At 41.8% G+C, this 14276-nt stretch overlaps 1 protein-coding gene across 10 annotated transcripts in view; it reads left to right on the forward strand.

The window, feature by feature from the left end:
- The window catches only part of MAPKAP1 (MAPK associated protein 1), a 267319-nt gene that overhangs the window by 161070 nt on the left and 91973 nt on the right, over positions 1-14276 (forward strand). The window lies entirely within an intron of this gene.

The raw sequence follows: 14276 nt of genomic DNA on the forward strand, positions 1-14276 counted from the left end.
TCATGACAGAGTCCCCAGGACTGCTAATACTACTGTGATTTGTTGACTACATTTATAATTCAAGGAAATGCTAAATATCAGTTAGAAATTAGTGAAAATAAAAATGTAATTTTTGTCCATTCAAGTCTACAGAGCACCTGAGTTACCCACAGGTCCTGGTTGTTCGGGGAGAACCTGTGGCGCTTTCTAAGTGCAGTTTAAGCTTTTCTAACAAGGTCGCGACAGTCCTTCTGGCCATCTCCTGGCAACAATAGCGATCCCTTTGGCACCCCCTGCTGTTGGTAACCAGCAAATTCACTATCCAAAAGAGGGATTGCTCTATAGGACTTCTCCCCTGTCTCTTTAATACATATTGCCTTTGTTTCAGATTTTTATTAAATGTAGGGTTATGCTACCTATGATATATGAGTATTTGGGATTTTTCTACCCTTAAGCAAAGAAAGAATACCTGAGTCCCTGTGGGTGAGCCGAGGGGTGGCTCCTCAAGCTTTTTAATTGCCATTTCATCCCTACTATGATGTGTTTGGGGTATATAAGAGCAAATATTGCCCCTCTTTTTACATTTCAGAGCCACTAAAACAACAACTTTAAAAAATATTTAAAGTAATTTAAAAGTTATACAGTGATTCCTCCATCCTAGTATAACTTTTCATTTTTGTATAATCATTTCCATGTGTATATATATATTACACAGTTTCAATTCCAGCATACATATTTTGTTATTTTTATTTTATTTTATTTATTTTTTTAATTTACTTATTTTTTGTGAGGAAGATCAGCCCTGAGCTAACATCCATGCCAATCCTCCTCTTTTTGCTGAGGAAGACCTGCTCTGAGCTAACATTTATTGCCAGTCCTCCTCCTTTTTTTCCCCAAAGCCCCAGTAGATAGTTGTATGTCATAGCTGCACATCCTTCTAGTTGCTCAGCATGGCCTGAGAAGTGGTGCGTCGGTGTGCGCCCGGGATCCGAACCCGGGCCGCCAGCAGCGGAGCGCACGCACTTAACCGCTAGGCCACGGGGCCGGCCCCTGTGTTATTTTTATTTAACATTATATTACAAATATTTTGATATCTGTTGTTAATTCCTACAATCTGCATTTATTACGTGCCGAGAATCTAGACAGAGACGACCACTGTGCTTGTGGAGCTTACTATCTGGTGGGGAGACGGTTGTCAAACAGATCATTAAAATGTGGTGAGCAATACCACAGAAAAATATATGGGGTGCATCGGATGCCTATCACAGGATGTTTAGATTGTTTCCTTGTTTTGGTTTTAATAAGGGATTCTACAACAGTAGTCCTTGTCTATATCCCTTTTACTTAGGATTATTGGTTAAAGTAGAAACATCTTTAGACTCTCACTTTGTGTTGATATATAGCCTTCTGAAAGATGTACCAATTTACAGAGCTACCAGTAGAATTCGTAAAACCGTCTTCGCAGTCTTACCATTACAAGGTGTCATTAGAAGTTTTTTCTTTTTACTTTAAGAGATGTATACAGTGGTATTTCAGTAGTTTCCACTTGCATTTTTATTGTTTATTAATACGTGACTAGAAAAACTGTTCTCGTTAGCACATGATTTTTACTACATAATTATTAACGTATGATCATGGCAGTCTTTTGAGCTGAGAGTCCTTTTTAAAACGAGAGCTTTCTAATCAATGATTTTCAGTAGAGTGGAATTGGGGGTGGGATGGACATACCTCCCCAGGAGAAGCATCTAAGACAACACAGTTTCTGTCTATGAACGCCACCTTCTGGAGAATGGGAGGAGGGGAGAGGAGAAATCAAAGAGTAACAACAACTGCTTTAAACTTAATACTGTTATTTTTTTTTTCCGGAATTACTCCCATCCCTGCACTCCCACTCCCAACCACACATACCCCAGTCAATTCTTTTTCTATTTTAAAGTTCAAGAGTTTATTCGACATGTCTGGAGTGTTTCTGAAAACACAAGGTAAAGTAAAATCTTTATATGTGAGTATTTAGAACAAAAGTGTCGATAAGTTTTCTGTTTCTTCTTTTTCTCAGTTGTCTGATGAAATAGTACAGATTAATGACTATTTGCCCTATGTATATTTTCTTGGTTCAGCAACCTCGCATTCACCTTTCTGGACTATATACTAAGTTAGTAAAGTGTCTCCCGCAAATGTAGGACAGAGCAGACTTTCAGGAGTCTCCAGGGATGTGTCCAAAGATTCAGTGAGTGAAATCCCAGCAAAATAAGTAAATCCATAGCTCCTTCTTTTCATTTCCCCCATTTCCTCCTTGCATCTCTCTCCCAGTTGAGAATGGACAGGAAGTGGCTGGGAAGACACTGAACTGAACCAGGAAGAGGGAGCTAGGTTTGACAATAGGAAGTGAATTAGCATTTACTAAGGGCCAACTGTGTATATGTTATTTCATTTAATGTCAAAAATAGCCCAGTTTTTATTATGACCATTTTAGAGACGTGAAAACTGAGGCTGAGCAGTATTGCTCTCAGGCTTGCATTTGACCCCGTGCTGACTTCAAAGTCCCTGCTCTTTCCAACACCCTGCTGAAGGTTGGGAGGGGGTAGGGGAATCTAGGCTTGGTGTAGTCATTCAAGTGGATCCCACTATCTTAAGGCCAACATTCAGCCTCTGTTATAGTGTAATAGGTAAGAGCGTGGTGTCCTCTGGAACCAGACTGCGTGGGTGCCGATCCTGACCTTACCCTTACTAGTGTGTGTGATCTTGGATGAATGACTTAATTCTTCTATGGCTCGGTTAAATGAGGCTAATAATAATACCTACCTCATAGAGCAGTTGTGAGGATTGAATGAGTTAATATATATAAAGCACTTAGGACAGTGCCTGGCCTATGTAAACATTGTCTAAGTGTTTGCTGCAGTTATTGTTATTAATAAAAATCCTCTGAGGGCAAGAATTGGATCATTTGTGCCCCACAACAGCCACCATAGCTCCATTACTATAGTAGGTATGCCACAAATATTTCTTGAATGGGTAACTGAATAGATCTCTTTGCTGCTTTTCCATTTTTCTTCTTCCCCTACTTTCTGTTTTCTAGCATGGGAGGGACAGAGTTTGGGTGGACATTGCTCAGCTGGACTGAAAAGGCTGAATTGGAATAACTTTTGCTGAATATGGGCAGGAGTGGATGTTGGAGATCTGCAGACTTCCAAATTAGTCCTCTTATGGGACATCCTTTAAGATAGTAGCAAGACCATGAAGTCCTTGAAGATAGGGAGGGCACAGTCTTTTTTATCTCTATCCTTAGCACCCAGCACAGGGCGTCATAGAGAAGGAATGAATAAATCTTCAGTTGTCTGTGGGCTGCTGAGAGGGCCCTTGGCCGAGCTTTCTGGGTCATCTTGCTTTTTGAGCCCACTTAACCTCTTCTACAGCCCTGTTTCCTGCCTTTTGAATACCACAGAGCCCCAGGTTGCCTTCTGGCTTCCAGAGGTCCTCATACCGCCCAACTAGGAGGCTCCAGCAGACCATCTGGCTACTGTAAATGAGACAGCACAAGCTTTGAACTTAGGCTAACCTGGGTTCAAGTTTTAGCTTCACTAGTGACTTGCTTCATCACTGTGGTCTTAGTTTCTTTATCTATGGATGAAGAAATGAGGATAATAGTAACTACCTCATGGAATTGTTGTGAGGAATTTTCTTAAATGTAAGTAATGTACAGACCTTTCAAAGGAAAATTAATTCTCCTGAAGCCTCAGTGTTTGCTCAAATTAGTTTTATTATAACGTTACTTAAATACATACAAATGTAAAGTTCTAGCTATAAATTCCATGTTTTTATGCAACCCAAACAAAATTACAAATTAAATGCAAACAAAACTATAACGTTAATAAAATACAAATTAACAACTTGAATGCAACAGATGATGTTTTGCTAAAATGAAATCACTGATGTGGGGTTTAATGGATGTTAAATGTTTTACTTGTCAACTTGAGTCTTTTGATTTTCATATGAAACATGAGATTATCATATTATCTGTCCTTTAAACAATGAATATATTTTTAACTACTAGTCCATTATTTTAATGGGCCAGTTGATTTATAGTGCAACCCCCCACCCTACCCCCAAGTTTAAATCTTCTTTACTGGCAAAGTAAAGAACATTTCTGCTAGGAAGACTGATTTATGCCAGTTTGCCCAGGACTTCCCCTGTTTCAGAATTGCAAGTTCTACATCTGAGAGCATCCCTCTTAGTCCCGGGTGAACCAGGATGATTGGTCACCTTGCTTTTTCTGCTGTTGTTGATTAGCCTGTACATAGGTAGACTCTCTGCCTGATTTATACCTGTGCACAGTGTGACTTGGGCACCGCAGAGCATGAATTCTTCAGAGATCGGCAAGCCTTTTCCCTAGAGAGCCTTGTGCCCACTTCTCCCATTGCTTTTCTCTATTCAACCAACTGTTGTGTATGCAACTTGCAGTGATGCCATTTGGCCTTTACTAAGTCTGTTTGTGATATAACTCTAGCTGCTGGAACACACAACCCCCCAAGCCTCACCAGCTTAATCCCACAGGTTGACGACTTTTTCTCTCAAAGGTCAGATAGTAAATATTTTATGCTTGTGGGCCATACATCTCTCTCTAACTCAACTCTGCCCATGGTAGCATGAAAGTAGCCATAGACAGGCATGGGCTAGATTTGTCTACTCTGGCTTATCCTAGTAAGTTTATTTCTTGTTCATATCTGTCTGATGAGGGTCAGGTGGCTCTCCTGTGTACCTGGATATTTCCCCTCTATGCAGTGACTCAGGGCTTCCCCAGCTGGGTGGAAAATGGGGAACATGGAAGACTGAAAGTGGCCTACATCTAAATCTATATCTATCACTTATGTAAGTCACTATATATAAATCAATATGTATACCATTTTGCTTTTGAACTAAATATATATCATGTATATGATGCATATATATGTATATGTGTGTGTACATATGTGTGTGTGTATATATGATTTTCATTGAACTCAAAGCAAAATTTTTAAATTCTGAAACTTAGAGAGCCTGCGAATTCATCTGTTGACCCTAGAGGCCCTTGAACCTCAGGTAGGAAATGCTGCTGTGAGGAAGTCAGCTCAGACCCTGGTATGTAGGAAATATTACATACTTGCTATTTTATTTCTGTCAGAAATAAAGTCTGAATAATTCGCACTAAGTGTGTATGGTGTTTAACCTTTCTTTGGGTTATTTTTAATTACACTTCAATACATGTCTATTATAGAAAAATTAGAAAATAGAGCTATGTTTCTTCATACAAAAGAAAATTTAAAATTTCCCTTTGTTTGATCATGCAAAGATAATGACTTATTATGTAATTATTTACATTTTAAAAAAGGAGCTAGTTAACTTAAATGAATCCCTAATTGAGAAAGTGTTCTGTGGAAAAGAATGTGGATCTGAATGCCTTTTGATGTTCTTACTAAGTCGGGGCTAGACCCGCTTTCCCCTCCCATGCCTTTGGGCCCCAGGAAAGCCCTGGAAATAGAGTTGGTGTTTGGAGAAGGAGACTGGGTTACTCTAAGAACTTGTAAATTAAGAGACTGCTAATGGAAACTGCCTCCTTTACCAGATTGGCAAGTGGATTTCTAAGATTTCTTTTGTTCTTGATTGATTTTGGACAGAGCAAATGTGTATATAAACAGGAGTCCGTAATTTGCTGACCGTTAGCTACTCTGAGTCTAAGCATTGAAGTTGTTTGGATATCAGGAGTGTGGGAGGGGAGAAGTAAGTGACAGGAAGTTATGGGGGGGTTGGTTTGCCCCCAAAACTAGATAAAGAGGTGGATCTCAGCTGGTTCCCAACATCTGGAGAAGTGCTCCCTGCCAGCAATGACCAAATGAAGGCCTCTGGGCCTTTAGACATAAGCAGGACAAAGGAGAACCAGATCTTGAGGTGGACAGGGGAGGAACCTGCTTTGTCCATCTCCTCCCATCCCCCAGCCTAGGACTGATTCAGTCAGAATTTGTGAAAAGATTTGAGTTAAAAAACGACACAGACAAAAGCAACTGTGATGGTGCCCTTCGTTATATGTGTTGATGTTAATGTTTCACACCAGGATCTTACTCTGGAGTGCGGAAGAGAGGCTATAAGGGAAGAAAAGTCAAAACCAATAAAATGGACCAAATCCCCCTAGATCAGAAGTCAGTAAGAACAATTAAACTGCCCTCATATATGTGTTTTACGTAAAATGTGTAATATATCAGGTGAACATGGGAAAGGAACCCTTCTAACCAAGGGCTGCAGAGCAAATAGAATCCAGTTAGGATTTTGCTGTTTGGGAAAGAGACCATCAGCTAGATGGTGGAAGCTGGCTGCCTTGGGCATGGTGGCCCAGAGGGTTACCAGAGACTGCTGGGCTTCTCTTGGCTCTGCGTAAAGTGAAAGGTTAGCTGCTTTTTTTCAGAGGCATGCCCTAGATCCATTGCTCTTTCCTATATGAGGGCTTTTCAAAAAGGTTGGTAGTTTTAGCAGACTTTCTTGATGAGATCTCCACAGTACACCCCAAGTGACCAGACCTTTACGAAAGGGATATCATTAGTTTGAAGCCTCTTCTACTGCTGTGTGATATTGCCTTGTGGTCTGGAGAGGAGAAAAGAAGGAAAAAAAAAAAAAAAAGAAGAAGGAAATGAGCGTTTTTTGCATACTTGCTCAGTTTGGTGCTTATCTCATTTATTCTTTAAAAGCAACTCATCTTTTTAATATATAAGCCGAGGATCAGAGACAGATAGTTACTTACCCAAGGTCATACAGTTTGGTAAGGGGCAGAGCTAAAATAGGATAAGGAATAAAAAAAGATGCCTCTGTTCTTTGTAACAAGGCCTGACAATATGGGTTTAAATTATCCTAGTTATTTATTGTTTGCTCGAGTCATAGAGGACCAACTGTGTGTTGTTTCTTTTCTTTCTGTTGTATTAGCAAACATTTCATTGTCCAGATTGTCCTCGTGCATGTAAATGTAACATATGCAGCCTGTTTAATTTTGTATTTGTAAATCTGACTTGATTTCCTTTTTGGCAACAGCTACTGTCTAGAGAAAAGAAAAGATTTTTCTTTGTCTCTTTAAAGTGACAGAAATATTGAAGCAAGTAATAAAGATGGAAAGCATTAATTACATACTTCGAAGAATTTAAAGGTCAGACAAGCTAAATATGTATGTTTTGCTCACTGGAATGTCTGTCTGTTGAAATTGTGCCAGGATGCGCTTTGTTCCTACAATAAAAGCACACATTTTAGATAGCCATCAACTACTTTGGTATCCAAAAATTATACCAGATTGTTGCTTTAGTGCTATGTATCTTAAAGTTTAGGACTAACATTTCTACTTAATGTGATTTGTTTCATGATCCACCCCCTTTGGCCATGTTTAGTTACTATGTCTCATTTTGATTTCCTCTGTTCTTCCCTCAGCTTATGTTGGAGTCTGTCAGCTGCTGCTATGTACATGTCAGGCTAGTGACTTGTAATGTTTATTAATACAATGTCAGTCTTGCTGTTGAAAAAACGGTGATGCTTCTCAGAAGGTTGCGATAGAACGAAGCGTTTGATTTCCAGATCCTGTCTGCACTGCATGGTGAATACATTCTCAGATGTTATGCAGTTCACTGACCTGACAGTTACGGAACCCCGCCTGGGACCCCATTTCAGCAGGACATATTTGAACAGAAACAGTTTGCAAAACTTTACACACTTAAACTCCTGCCAAGGCAAACTGTTAGCCACTTGAGTTTGTTATAAATACCCAGTGGCAGTGGTTGGAAGTAGCCCACGGTGTGTTTTATATTCTGAACTGAATGTGAATGTCTTTGTGGTTATATAGAGTAGTAAATAATTGAGTTTGATTAGGGAGAGGGACCTCATTATCCCCCACCTGTGCCCAGCTGGAAGGGGAGGGTCGAAATGAAGCCATTAGCTGTCTCTCTTACTGGCATCTCAAAGAGCTCAAATACATCTGTGTCTTATTTTCTTTTCTGGCACAATCAGTCGAGCAAGCTAAGCAGGCATGACCGGATTTGGCAAGTCCCAAGGACTCTGGCAAAGATACACAAGGAGAAGGCGGAGGGCAGTCATTTTGGCTTCTCACTGCCCATTAGTCTAGCGAGTTATGTTTTTGGAAAATGTCTGTTTTGAAAAAGAGTACTTTGTCCAATGTCAAACATCGCATACTCACACAATACGCTTTGATCCTTTAAAAAAAAATTTTGTCAGTGCAAGGGGAAACAAAATGTGGCATTCACACTAGTATAAACTCTCTTTATGGATAAAGTAATACCCGAAGGACTTGGTTTAAAGCAGGCATGCTACGGTTATTACAAGGCTTTCTCTTGCTCATATATTTTCATTTTCCACCTTGAAGTGTGAGAGAATGAACATGCATGAAATTGAGACCAGAGCAGGTTGTGAACTAGAGGAGTGTGTCTTCATCACTATTATGAACTGGTCAGGACTGGAGAATTGAGTGCTACTCTTGGCAGCCTTTTCTCAATTCCACAAACTGAGACTGTGGCTCATGAAACCATGACATTCTCCAGGGGCTTTTAAAAAGCAATCTTGTAGGTCATATGGTTAGTCCAAGAGTTGGGACATTTATAATCAAACTGAATTTGTTACAGTGGAGGTTGAACCTTCTCCATAGATTGGTCAGTGGTTCCAATCTGGAGGATGTGCTCTCTGGAAATCTCTTCTTCCCCTCAGTTGCCAAGACTTCCTTCTGGGCTATAGAGAGGTTTAAAACTCTGGCTTCAAAGTTCAAGCCTGGGTTCTCCACTTACTAGCTGTGTAACTCCACGCAAGTGTCCTAACCTTGCCAAACCTCAGTTTCCTCCATTATCAAATGGGCCTGATTATAGCACTTGCCTTTACTGGGAGGATTAAATGAACAAAGTAAGTGCGCAATAAACGTTGACTATTGTCATTGTCTCATCATTATATATCACTTCTTTGTACATATAAGGCAAAGCCCATAGTTATTATAATATATTAACTATTGCTTATTAAGCATTTATTGTATGACAGATATTATGTTAACTACTTTAGAAGTATTAGCCCTCACGATAATCTTACAAGCTAAGAATTATCCCCATTTTGTAGATGAAAATGGATGTAGATGTAGATGGAAGTTAGAGAGATTATATCATTTACCCAAGGAAGGCAGAGCTGGTCCTCCAAAGCAAGCTCTATTCTAGAGCTTGCTGTGCTCTGCTGCCTTCTGGTGTCACCACTATCTTTCTTAACATGGCATAGAGCTAAAAGACAACTGTGTTTTGAGACATCTCCACTAAGAAGCTTCTCTGACCTCCTCACCCCACCCAGCTGGGTTAAGGGCCCCTGTGTTGGCAGCACTCTGAGCTTTCCTCCAAATTCGTGCTTATCTCACACAACTATAGTTCTTTGTTTCCTTCTTTGTCTTTCTCTCCCAGTGGGCTGTGCTACTTGGATTAGGGGACCATATTGTTGATTTCTGAGTCCAAAATAGGATCTTAATAGATGAGTGACCTCAGGTAAATTCCCCAATGCCTCCAACCTCAGTTTCTGTAAAATGGATATAATAATAGTACCTATTTTAGGATTGAATGAGTTAATACAGATTTAAGAAGCTTAACACAGCACCTGGCACATAGTAAGTGTTCAATAGATAGTAGTTGCTGTTATTATAGTTGTAATTGTCAAATAATAACATTTTGTACTACGTAGATCAAAAAGCTCTTAATAAGTCTCATGGAATTTCTCTGAAACACCACTATGGTTTTTGACTTCCAACATCCCCATCTAGAGCCAATGAGTTAAGCTGAGGGGGTATATACCTGCTTCTCTGGTTTACTCTCTCAAAAAGGAAAGCCTTGAAAACTGAGCCCAAGGTGCTCTCTTTTGAGCTTAGGGGGGCTTTGATGCCTGGGCCAGAGGCTACTTGCCAACAGCGCCCCTGAATGTTGCCACCACAACCAGCAAATTGCACATTTTAATGGCCCTGTGTTACCAATTATAAGCAATCAGGGTTGATAGCCATTCCCCCAAATAAGTAATCTCAGCTGGGGGGGTAAGGGGGAGAAGGGATGAATGGGGCCTCTTCTCTTGGGGTAATGACTTGGGACAAGGGGAAGACAAGAGAACTAACATTTATAAACTCCTTTTACTGTTTGCCAGCCTTAGTGCCAGGTGCTTGGCGTTCATTGTCTATTTTATCCTCCTGACAATTCTGTAGGGGAGTGGCCTGCTCATTTCATGGATGCAGCTGAGGTTCCCACACGTTATGGCAACGTTTAGGTTAGCGGTGGAACCAGGATTTGAACCAAAGGGTAACTCCCAGCCCACGAGTTTTCCTCTCCAATATGTTACTGCCGACTTGGGTTCTGGTTCCAGCTCTGTCCCTATAAATAGAATCTAAACTTCCCAGCTGAAGACCTGTGCCCTACTTCCTCCCTGTCCCCCGTCACCTCTAGTTTAATACTTAGTAAAGAAATGCTCATTGTGTTAGGTTAATGCTGGTATAAAAACTTCCCTGTGGTAACTGAGTGGCTTTGAACTGGGACAGCTGAATTCCTCGAGTGAGTAATCTCTTTTTGAAATGGCTGTACGTTTTTCAGTGGTTACGAGACTTGACAGGACCTAACTTTGCATTGATTGGAGCACTCCTGACAGCGTTTAGTCAGCTCCCTGATGTGGTACTTCATCCTAGACCCAGCACAGGCGGCCCAAGGAGCTGTGGAAGGGCAGCTGCTTCTGCTCAGTGCCCTGCACTGGCGGAAAACAAGCTGCCTGCCCACGAGGGGGCAGGAGGAGGAGCCGAGACTCTGGGTTTGTAGCCCATCTGTCTGTCCATCCGAGGGCTAGTCACCCTCAGCACAGGTCACGCCTTAGAGACTAGAATGCAGTGCCACAAGGAAGGGAGGCAGGACCGGCACCCTACCTATGTGCCGCCAGCATTTCCCCCGAGATCGTTGTCTTCTCAATCTCAGACCCAATGCCCAACATTAAATAAAAGCAGCTTTAAAAGATGTATTTCAATAGATTTTTTAGAAAGCCCATAAAAAATCCTAGATATGAAGAAATGAGGCATAAAACCCAGAATGTTTGGAAGTCAAGCTGAAAATTGTGGTAGCAAGTCTCCATATCCATTTGTTAAATGGGAGCATAACTTAACAGTTGCACCTAGATAGATTCTGAGAACCACTTATATTCTGTACTCTTGTGTATTAGAAACATTTTACCTCCTTAAGTGCTGTAGACTTGGAACAGGATCCAAAGTTGGTGTTTGTCCGGAGAGAGAGGAGTGAGTGAGCACGGGGCTGACCTGAGGAAGCTTTCATTAGGTCTGCTTGAGTGTGCAGCATGCCGGTCACAACCTCTTTCTCCCTTTAATGTGCACGTTTTTAGCGAAATGGAGCCCCAGAGTAAGATCCCGCACACTTGTGAAGGCACCTTCCCTTCGCTGTTGTTTTCATTTTCCTCTCATGAACCTTGCTACCCTGGCTTCAGCACGGAGGCTGTAAAGGAAGATGGAGAGCCGAGTTACCTCAGAATGATCACTATCGTTAACATTCACGGGTGGTTCACTTATCATTCCTGACTGCACAGACATGGCAGCCGCTCGGAAGCGTCCGCAGGTGTAGCATGGTGATACATATTACATTGTGCCACAATGGATTTATGTATTCTGTAACAAAAGAAAAGTGTAATGAAAAAATACAGAAGGTAATCCTTTATTCCTCCACCACACAATTTATCAGTAATGCCTGTGGATGATAAGTGCCAGGGATTTCCTCTGCTTGCTTTAACCTTGTCACCCACGTACGTTTTGGTAAAATGATGGAAAAATACAGACTAGGGATTTTCCTCTGTTCAAAAATCTTTTAATAGGACACTTTTAATTTATGGAAGTTAGTCCAAACATAAGGCTTCATTTTGAGCTTTTAGTCTGCCTTTGCTAAAAAAGACAAACGTATTGGTTTGAAATAATGGTATCAGCCAGCAGCAGATTAGAAGAGAATGTAAGCAATTTATAAGTAGACCCAAATCTAAAATAGTTCAGGTGGGGCCGGCTCTGTGGCTTAGCGGTTAAGTGCGCGCGCTCTGATGCTGGCGGCCCGGGTTCGGATCCCGGGCACGCCCCAAGGCACCACTTCTCCGACCAACCCGAGGCCGAGTCCCACGTACAGCAACTAGAAGGATGTGAACCTATGACATACAACTATCTACTGGGGCTTTGGGGGGAAAAAATGAATAAATAAAATCTTTAAAATAGTTCAGGTGGAACTCAGGTGGATGGAAGTTCGTGAGATCTAGCCCAGGACTAGTTAGTGAGTGCCCGAGAGCTTGTGTTCCCTCTTAGGCCCTACTCATCCATTGCCCAACATATTGTCACAGATGGAGCACATACTGACTTCCGAGGAGAAAGCAGGGGAAGGCAAGTCTGAACGGGGATGATTGGCATTTGTTCCAAACACACACTGGACTAGCGCCAGAGCAAATACCCCCAAGTTTATAAATGCACAAGGCACTTTACATTTCAGTACTCTTGCCAAAGTATCACTTACTGCATCGCTCCCTAAATATAGTTTTTAAAAAAGAGCTATTTCTTATTTTGCTTTGATCAGTAAAATAAACTTTTAAAGATTGTTCTGGGATGGGGTCCAGCTTCTGAGGTAAAGAATGGCCGGGGCTCAGGCATGATTCAGTAACAGAGTGTTCAGTAAAATTAGCTTGACAGTTCTCAGGCCTGCTGTTCGATAGCAAGAACTTGACCAAGTTAAAATGGATGATCGTGCTGGCCAGACCAGCGTCGGCTTTTGCTTTTTAACAAATGGGTTGTCAAGGATTAAACAGCAAGCCGTATGGAGAGGAGAGATGCGGAGATGTCTTTGTATTAGGGAAGCAAATTGGGTCCTTGGTTTTGAGATCGGCCCCCATCCCCTGTGGAAAGCCAGCCACCTGGTTGAGTCCAAGCTAGGTGTAAGGCCCCTTCCCAGCCTGTCCTACCATTGGGAAGCTTTTCCATAGCTTAGCTTGGGGCTTGGCTTTTCTTTCAGGTTTCTTGTCAGTATGAAGTTCTGCCATGTTTTTTTGGCTGTGTTTCCCTTTGAGATTCTTGTGGGGAAATGGGAATGGGACCAAACTCCTTGTGGCAATTCCCATGTTCCATAGTTGGAAACTTGGGTCCCATTTGTTACATGAGTTGCTTGGAATTGGCCTGTTTTGTTCCAGTGCCCAAGCATAGTGAGTAGTATTTGTGATACTTTCTATTGCAATTAACAATCTTAGTAAAGTTATACCTCACCCAGGGATGGGCTTCTGTTTTTAGAGTACTTGTTCCTTACCAGTTTTTTCCTATCTAGATGAGTCTCAACCCCCCTCCCCCCTAGTTTGATTGGCTAGAAGCTTACAAGTAGTGTTAGTATTTGTCTTGTAATTATTTATGCTTCAGCTAATACTTTGTTTGACCTTCCAGGACTAAGTATTTTATTTTATTTTATTTTATTATTTTTGTGTGTGTGTGAGGAGATCAGCCCTGTGCTAACATCTGCCAATCCGCCTTTTTTTTTTTTTTTTTTTGCTGAGGAAGACTGGCCCTGGGCTAACATCTGTGCCCATCTTCCTCCACTTTATATGGGACGCCGCCACAGCATGGCTTGCCAAGGAGTGCGTTGGTGCGTGCCCAGGATCCGAACCAGCAAACCCCGGGCTGCCACAGTGCAGCGCACGCACTTAACCACTTGAGCCACCGGGCTGGCCCCTAGGACTAAGTATTTTAAAATATTCCTACTGAAGTGTACAGAGACTGTATATTTAAAAAAATATATTTATTAGCCAGTTAGAAAGAGCCTTCTTTTCCTTGTTCTAAATTGCTATAGGCTATCTTATCCCCCCACCCCACCCCATGATATTTTTCCTCCAGGGCTCCATGAGCTTTAATATGGTGGTAGTATCTGCCTACAGTGACATCTACTGACACAAGCCAAATTTATCGTTTGTCAATCCCTGCTGCAGAATTTGGCTTGGGAGCCAACACTAGGAACCCATGGTACTAGTGACCCACACAGACCATTAGATTCAATTTGAGATAAATTAGAAAAACTTTCCCCGGGCCGGCTCCGTGGCTTAGCGGTTAAGTGCGCGCGCTCTGATGCTGGCGGCCTGGGTTCGGATCCCGGGAGCGCCCCGAGGCACCACTTCTCCGTCCAACGTGAGGCCGAGTCCCACGTACAGCAACTAAAAGGATGTGAACCTATGACATACAACTGTCTGCTGGGGCTTTGGGGGGAAAAAAACTGAAT

The sequence above is a fragment of the Ceratotherium simum genome, chromosome 29 (genome assembly GCF_057802395.1).
Source record: "Ceratotherium simum simum isolate JZ-2026a chromosome 29, ASM5780239v1, whole genome shotgun sequence".
NCBI lineage: Eukaryota > Metazoa > Chordata > Mammalia > Perissodactyla > Rhinocerotidae > Ceratotherium > Ceratotherium simum.